The sequence below is a fragment of the Odocoileus virginianus genome, unplaced genomic scaffold, assembly GCF_023699985.2.
Source record: "Odocoileus virginianus isolate 20LAN1187 ecotype Illinois unplaced genomic scaffold, Ovbor_1.2 Unplaced_Contig_21, whole genome shotgun sequence".
In the NCBI taxonomy this organism is placed as follows: Eukaryota; Metazoa; Chordata; class Mammalia; order Artiodactyla; family Cervidae; genus Odocoileus; species Odocoileus virginianus.
Genome location: NW_027224338.1, coordinates 22,225 through 30,563, shown reverse-complemented (window position 1 = coordinate 30,563; position 8,339 = coordinate 22,225). Strand labels below are relative to the sequence as shown.

Sequence of the window (8,339 nt, the reverse complement as noted above, 5' to 3'; positions counted from 1 at the left end):
CTTGTACATCTGGAAGTTCTTGGTTCACATACTGCTGAAGTCTAGCTTGAAGGATTTTGAGCATAACCTTGCTAGCATGTGAAATGATGCAATTGTAAGTAGTTTGAATATTCTTTGGTATAGCCCTTCTTTGGGATTGGAATGAAAATGGACCTTTTCCAGTCCTATGGCCACTGCTGAGTTTTCTAAATTTGCTGACATAAGTGCAGCATTTTAACATTATATTTTAGGATTTTAAAATAGCTCAAGTGGAATTCTGTCACCTCCACTACCGTTATTTGTAGTAACGTTTCCCCGAGGCCCACTTGACTTCACACTCCAGGATGTCTGGCTCTAGGTGAGTGACTCCAACATCGTGGTTATCCTAGTCATTAAAACTTTTTTTTTTTGTATAGCATTCCCAAATTAGACAATATTACTTTCTAATTCTTTTGCTATTTTAAGGGATGCTATTATAAACATTTCCTTATATATGTTTATCTGCTTTTCTGCTCATGCTGTAGGTGAGAATTCTAGAACTGGAATTGTATCAAAGCCATGAACATTCTCCAGACTCTTGATAAATTTTCTCAGATTGATTTTTGGAACAATTATATAAATTTCCACTTCTGTTAATAAAGTATAAGGCAGCCCATATAATTACACCCTCGCTAAAAGTAAAGTATTACTTTATAACCATTGTATCTGACAAACAAGAAGGGTACCTAATAATTCATTTCACTCTCATTTCTTTGATTGCCAGTAAGGTGAAGCCTTTTTCACTTTTACTATTTTTCTCCCGTCTTTCCATATAATCTGTTCCTTACCTTTGCATAGTTTTTCCCATGACCATTATTATGAAGATGTTCTCCTGAAAATTCTACTGTTCCACGTTGCACATTTAGATCAGCAGTTCATCTTGGAGTTAATTTTTGTGTAAGGTAAGACAGGGAACAACATTCACTTTTGTTCTATTTGGTTACCTAATGAAGGGTCCCCACCCTCTGCGCCCCAGACCAGTACCTCCTACCTCCTATGAGATCAACATCAGCATTAGATTAGCAATAAAGTGCACAATAAATGAGATGCGCTTGAATCATCCCCAAACCATTTCCCCACCCATCTTCCATCCATGGAAAAATTGTTTTCAACGAAGCCAATCCCTGGTGCCAAAAAGGTTGGGGACTGCCAAATTTACCCAGTACCACTGACTGGAAAAAGATATCCGTTGTTTGCTGCTGCTGCTGCTAAGTCGCATGAGTCGTGTCCGACACTGTGCGACTCCATGGAAGGCAGCACACCAGGTTCCTCCTTTCTTTAGTGTCCTGTAATATCACAAATCAGATTATTTATGTGGGTTTGTTCCTGGAATCTCTGTCCAGTTCTCACGGTTAAATTGTCTATCCTCATACAAATAGGCTACTTAGTTAACTATTGTAGCTTTATAATAGGTCTTGGTATCTCCTGGTATAAGCCATCCAGGACATGATTGTCCTGGTTATTCCTGGCCTTTGCATTTCCATATAAATTTCAGAAATAACATATTAATTTTCATGCACACATATGCATAAACTGCTTAGGGTTTCATTGGGATTGTGTTGCCTCTATGTATTTATTTTGGGAGAACAGCTAGCTTCACAATATGGAGCCTTCCAGTTCATGAGTCTGGCATATGTATCCATTTAATTTAGGTCTTGTTTTTTTAACATAGGTTTACTATTATTCAAGTATGGTAAGGCCAACAGATTAGGAGATGACTGCCATTGAAAAGATAGTTTGTAGCAGTTCCCAAGTGGAGGGAGCAACTCATGAGGAACCACATGGTCTGGTTGGTCAGGAGGCAAAGGGAGCAGGTAAATGGGGAGCAAGAACCTTTATTGTGGTTTCTACTGGTGAGGCAGGTTAGCAGACTGAACATGGCTAGTCTGAATAATTTTAGTGGGCTCTGGGTCATAGGGGCTGTCCCTAGTTGTCTAGTCCCTGGCCCTGGTGTGATTAGGGCAGGTGGACAGTGGCCCGAAGTCTCACAGCCCAGTAGAGGAGATAAGTAGTGACTGGGGGTATGGCCTTTCAATTGGTTGACTTGCTTTTGAAAGGTATGCTCACAGGTGAGTTCTTGACTCTCTCTAGGAATTGAACAACCCTGGGAGGGGCAGTCCTTCCAGTGTCAGCAAGGTCCCAGATGTCAAAGCATCAAAACTATGTAATGGGACTTCCCTGATGGTCCAGTGGTTAAGACTCCACGCTCCGAATACCAGGGGCTCAGGTTCAATACCCGGTCAGGGAATTAGTTCCTACATGCCACAACTGAACATCCCACATGCTGCAAAAAGATGGAAAATGCCGCAAGCTACAACTAAGGCCTGGCACAATCAAATAAATAAATACAAATATGTATTAAAGAAGATTATATAAATAGAAAACCCATGAATACATTTCCTACATTTTAGTACTGTTTTAAAGTTCTCAGTGTGAGTTTCCAACACATTTTCAAAAGATTTTAAGTGCTGCCTTTGCCACTCTCAGCTCACCCCACGTAGGCTCTGACAGTCCAGGCTGATTTCACCCTTCCCTGTGGATGCCCATCTCACTTCACCCAAGCTCAGACACTTTGGCCAAAGCTGCTCCCACACAGACTGTCATCATCTCTTTTAGACTCTCACATTTTTTGCCAAGATTCCAACCTCCCACCATTTGCTACTGAAAGCCTTCTTCACTATGCTTGGTTACTATCTTTTTCCAAACATATTACAGAGTTAGTGACAGGTGTATCTGTAGAGCACGTAAAGGCCTATATCTCCTTTGATTCTAGGAAAATGAGGCAGGGACCAGGATATGTTTTGCCAATCCCAGTACAGATTTTTCAGGTACAGATAGGTTTCCCTTTCGTCTAATTCTATAGCATATTGCACCATCCTCATTCATATGATATTTAAGCAGTTTTTGAGATCTCATTGACATATAAGAATTGCATATTTTAAGCTGTGCAATGTGATGATTTGAAATACATATACATTATGAAATGATTACTACCTTGCTTGCTTTCTTATCAGCTCAAGCTGGACTGGGCTGGGTCCTGCCTAGACATCATTCTGACCCAGTTTAGGCTCTAACACCCACACCAGATCATCCTCACCACTACCCTGCTCATCCCTCACCCTCAACTGTGTTGACTCTCTCTTATGGAGCTCAGGCTCCAAACCCCTGAGCTGGGTTACTGCACTTGTTCACTAGGGCTACCTTAACCAAGTACCATAAACTGGGTGATTTCAATAACAGAAATTTGCTATCGCATAGTTCTGGAGACTCAAAGACCCAAATCAATGTATTGGCAACGCTGCTTCCTTTAACAAGTTGGGAGGGAGAATGTGTTCCATGGCTCTCTCCGTGCCCATCTTCTCCCTCTGTATGTATCTCTATATGTCTAAATTTACCGTTTTCATTAAGACACCAGTCATACTGGATTACGGCCCACTCTTCATCATCTCATCCTAACTTGATTACCTCTGTGAAGACTTTATCTCCAACTATGTTCACATTCTGAGGTACCAGGAATTAGAATTTTATCGGTTCCGTCCAGTCCAGCTGCTATAAGAGGATTCCATAGACTGGGTAGCTTATAAACAGCAGAAGTTGATTTCTCTGTTTTGGAAGCTGGGAAGTCCAGGATCAAGGCAGGGGCAGATTCAATGTCTTATGAGGACTTACATTCTAGTTCATAGGTGGCCATCTTTCTCACATGGCAGTAGGGGGAAGAGAGCTCTCTGGGGTCTCTTTTAGAATTAAGGGCACTCATCTCATTGATGAAGGCTCCATCCTCATGATCTAACCACCTCCCAAAGACCCTGCTTCCACAGACCACTACATTGTGGGGTTAGGATTGCACATATGAACTTTGGGGAGACACAATCCCTAAGTCTATAGCAGACTTTGACATCTGAATTTTTGTAGGACACAAATCAACCTACAAGTTACTTGCCATCCCATGTAGCTGTCCTCCTTACTGTCATCAGATCCTGAAGCATCATGCCAGACCTCCTTGTATGAATATCCTCAACATGCTCTCAGGTTCTAAAAAGCTGGGCCAACTGCTACTCAGCACCCCCTGCCCCTGGAATTGCTCTCCTGGACTTACCTGGACCCTTAACAGCCCACATCAGGCCCCTGACACCATCCCCCACGTGGATGCTCTTCTCACCCTGCCCTCAGCTGACACCACATAATATAGGATCACAAAAGCTCCTCCAACACAAACACCTACATTGCTTGGCCTCTGCTAATAACTTTTGGACTGAATTGGTCAGCGAGAGGAAAGAAAGAAGAAACCTGGTCATTTTGGTTAGCGCTTTATTCCTTGTTCATGTTTCCAGTTCTTCTAGTTCCTTTAAATATACCAAAGAAGGACTTCCCTGGTGCTCCAGGGGCCAAGACTCCAAGCTCACAATGCAGGGGCTCAGGTTCCGTTCCTGGCAAGCGAACTAGATCCCACATGCCATAACAAAGACCCACATGCCTCAAAAAAGGTGAAAGATCCTCTGTGCTATCATTAAGACCCAGGGCTGGCAAAGAAAAAAATCAGAATTTTTTAAAAACTAAGTCAAAAAATATATACCGAAGAGATCAATTTTTCTTTCTAGGTCTACAAAATGAGTGGAAAAATACATTTCTTATTCAAACTAAAGCAGACATTTCCAATATCTGAGGGCTTTGGAGATTTGGTTTTGCCATTTGTTTCTGCTATCTCTCACTCAAGAGTGTTTTTCCCTTCTTAATTGCCATGTCATGTTTATTGATGACTTACATGTAGGAGAAGGCTGGAAGTTCTACAATCAGGGTGGCTTCCTGTAGGTGCCAAACCAGATGCCCTCCCTACTTCGGTGACAAAAGCCTTCCATCAGGTGAGCTGTAGTGACCACAAAAGTTCTCCAACAGGCAGATATGAGCAGCGATGAGCCTAAAAACAAAAGTAGACACACATCCATGGGCCCGAAGGTTGGAGAGAAAGGGGTCAGTCAGAATCACATTCAGCAAAACAAAATAAAAACTGCTCATGTTTCCAGTCATGGCAAAACAGCAAATAATAAAAGCAGTTTATGGAACAGTATATCAATGCTATGGGGTGCTGCAGGCCGTTCACATGAAACTGTGTAGTAGGAGTTGGGTTGAAAGGGATCCCTGAAATCATGACTCACAGAAAGCTTGAAAACCATTGTTTTGGGAATTTTTCCTCTTCCTCTGGGGATCCTAGTAACAGCTGAACCCCTAAGAAATGCAGAGAGGGTGCCCTGACATCATGACAAGGAAGGTCGTGGGCCAGAAGAGGCTGTCTGGCTAGATTCAGGGGCCACAGGCCCAGCCCAGATCTCTTATCCTTCCCCATATTCTGCTGCCTTTAGTCCCCCTGCAGGCCACACTACCACCCCTCACTCACCCTGAGTGCTCTTCGTGCCCACCCTCTTATTGATCCCCCACAGACAGTCACCAAATCCATTCTGCCCTGGACTCCCACTTTCGTGGGTGCCCACCCCTCCAACCCAAGGCCGCCACCCCGACTCCAATGGCCTGCCCTCTTTAGCCTTCTGATGGCAAAGGCCCTGCTTCCAGTGCCCCGCTGAACCCCAGAACCTAGTTCTCTCTCCCTGTTCCTGCTGTTTCTGTCTCATGGCAGCTGAGAGCATATAGTCCCCACATGGTCAGTACGAGGACAATATGAAACTCTGTTGTGAGTTTCACAGCACTGCTCCTCTAGGACACAACCACTTGTCCTAGCAAAAGGTTTGGGAATTTTGAAAGTTCTGCCTTGGGAATAAAGCCTGCAGTGGTATCTGCTCTTCTGTCTGACTGGATACAATATTCCTTCCTCAGACTAAGGACCATTACTGACTAAACCACCAGGGGGCAAAGATGCTCTATTTAATTCTAATTGCCTCATTATAAAAGTGGGGAACATTTGGAAAATATAGATAGACCAATAGTAGAAAATAAAAATCATCCGATACCCTGTATGTCAGATAACCATTCAGAGCTTCATAGCATTTTGCTTACATTATTTTTCCCATCTACTTAAACATAAATAAAATGTAAATATAACATTTATCCACATACTATCTTGTTTCTATGTTGAAATAAAACCTTGTAAAGATCATTCCCAGGTGTTATTTATTCTTCTATGGCATTACTTTCTCATATTTAATTATTGCAAAAGACATGGGCAGTATACTTCATAGAGGTTCAATTTCTATGCATACAGTAGAGAGGAAAAAGAAAGTTCCCTCTGCCCTCCTAGATTCTTGACTGAGACTCCCCCCTCCATAATAAAAGACAAATACACAGGAGAAAAGCAAGTTTAAAAACAGATACCTCCTGTATACACAGGAGAGACCTAGGAAACCTGAGTAACTCGCCCAAATGGCTGAAACTACCACATTAAATACCATTTCCAGCTAAAGACAAAAGGAGGTGTTGGGCGTGGGGGGCGCTTAAGGGAGGGAACCAGGAAAGAAATAGTAAACAAGGGTAAAGTTGCCATGCAAACTTAAGTCTTTCTCCACTGATAATGAAGAGTTTCAGGAGATAAAGTCATCCATTCCCTACCCCCCCTTTCTGAGAGCAGGAGACACCCTTACAAATGGAGATTTCCCTTAGAAGTGTAAAGGTATCTTATCAAAGAGTAACTTCTACTTGGTTTTCAGAGCTTCTCCTCTGTCTGTAACATCTCAGAAATAACCAGCTCCAAATGATCAATATGCCAAACAGGCATATTTTGGTGAGGCAAGCTCCACTCTCCCTTCAATACCACTGATAAGCCCTTTAGTTTAGGGGATCAATGACCAGAAGAGGAATTGCTGGCTCAAAGGCAAGCCAACCAATCCTTTTAGGTTTGGACACCTTTTGCCAAGTTGCTTTCCAGAAAGACAACTCTACTCTCTCTGGAATTGTGAGAGAATGCTGCTGTGGTCTTGTCATTGGCAACAGTGGTCCTATCTTTTGAAGTCCTTGCCAATTTGACAGGCAACATATTTCTTCACAGGTGTTTTAAACTGTGCCTTGTCAATCAAATGTAAAAGACACATGTACTGAGCACTGATTCACTGTCACACCTGGTACACACTGGGAACCCAGAAGGGGGTAAGACAGATACCATGTCACTCTCCCCAGTCTCCGGTTCTAGGGAGATGTGCTGTGCTCAGGTGCTCAGTCGTGGCTGACTCTTCGCTACCCCATGCACTGTAGCCAGCCGGAATTCTCTGTCCGTGGGATTTCCCAGGCAACAGTACTGGAGTGGGGTGCCATTTCCTACTCCAGGGGATCTTCCCAACCCAGGGATCGAACCCACATCTCTTGTGTCTCCTGCATTGGCAGGCACGTTCTTTACCATAAGCATCACCTGGAAAGCCCAAAGTTAAACATTTCCTCCTCTAAATGATCATCAGCTACTCGTTTCCTCTTTTGTGAACTGGGGTGAGATGGGGGGTAAAGGGTAGCTGATGATAAAAAGAAAACCACAGGCCAGAATACTGGAGTAGGTTGTCTTTCCCTTCTCCAGGGCATCTTCCCAACCCAGGATCAGAGCCAGGTCTCCTGAGTTGCAGGCAGATCCTTTACCAGTTCAGCCACAAGAGAAGCCCAAGAATACCAGAGTTGGGTAGTCTATCCCTTCTCCAGGGGATCTTTCCCACCCAAGAATCAAACCAGGTTCTCCTGCATTGGCAGGCACGTTCTTTTCCAATTGAGCTATCAGGGAAGCCCAAAAGCTCATGAACCCAAAACTAGATTTAATACATGATCCAACTGTTGTTGCAATTTCTCCCAGAAACAGAATCTTAATCAACATGTCTGGAATTAACATTAAGGTAATCATTCTCATAAGCCCTGTCTATCCCGCAGAGGAAGAAAAGGCCATCTGCATGAAAAAAAAAAAAAAAAATCCCCTCCCTTTCCTTGCTCCGGAATCACCAGATATCCTACATCTTGAAAAGGACAAATTCAAAGCCCCTGCCATTCTGTCTGGGCTAGCAACAGAAATACTCACCTGGCCTTGCAGTAAGAGGTGGCCTGCCTGTTCCCTATTTCACCAGGAGAGCAGATACTAACGCAGCAGACCTGTTAAGGAACGTTCTCTGCGCTCCAGTGAGCCGGCGGGGGGCGGGGGGGGGATGTGCGCGGGGGGAGGGGGGCGCGTGGGCGGGGGGGGGGGGGCGCGTGCGCCGGGGTGTACACCAAGATAAACCTCTGCTTCTGATAAACACCACGCAGAAGCAATCAGCCCATGTCCCTGAACAGAAGCCCTGGACCCTTCCACCATCCTTAAGCGGAGCCACAGAGAAAAGGCTTCAAGAGTGAAAATCTGTAATGACAGT

The 8,339-nt window shown here is 43.9% G+C and overlaps 1 long non-coding RNA gene across 1 annotated transcript; it reads right to left on the bottom strand.

The window, feature by feature from the left end:
* Positions 1-437: 437 nt before the first annotated feature.
* On the bottom strand, positions 438-8,106 carry LOC139034043 (uncharacterized). Its single transcript, XR_011486516.1, has 3 exons — positions 8,012-8,106; positions 4,781-4,933; positions 438-1,304 (listed from the first exon to the last, which is right to left on the bottom strand). It is a non-coding gene; the product is annotated as an uncharacterized lncRNA (long non-coding RNA).
* Between the last annotated feature and the right edge of the window lie 233 nt (positions 8,107-8,339).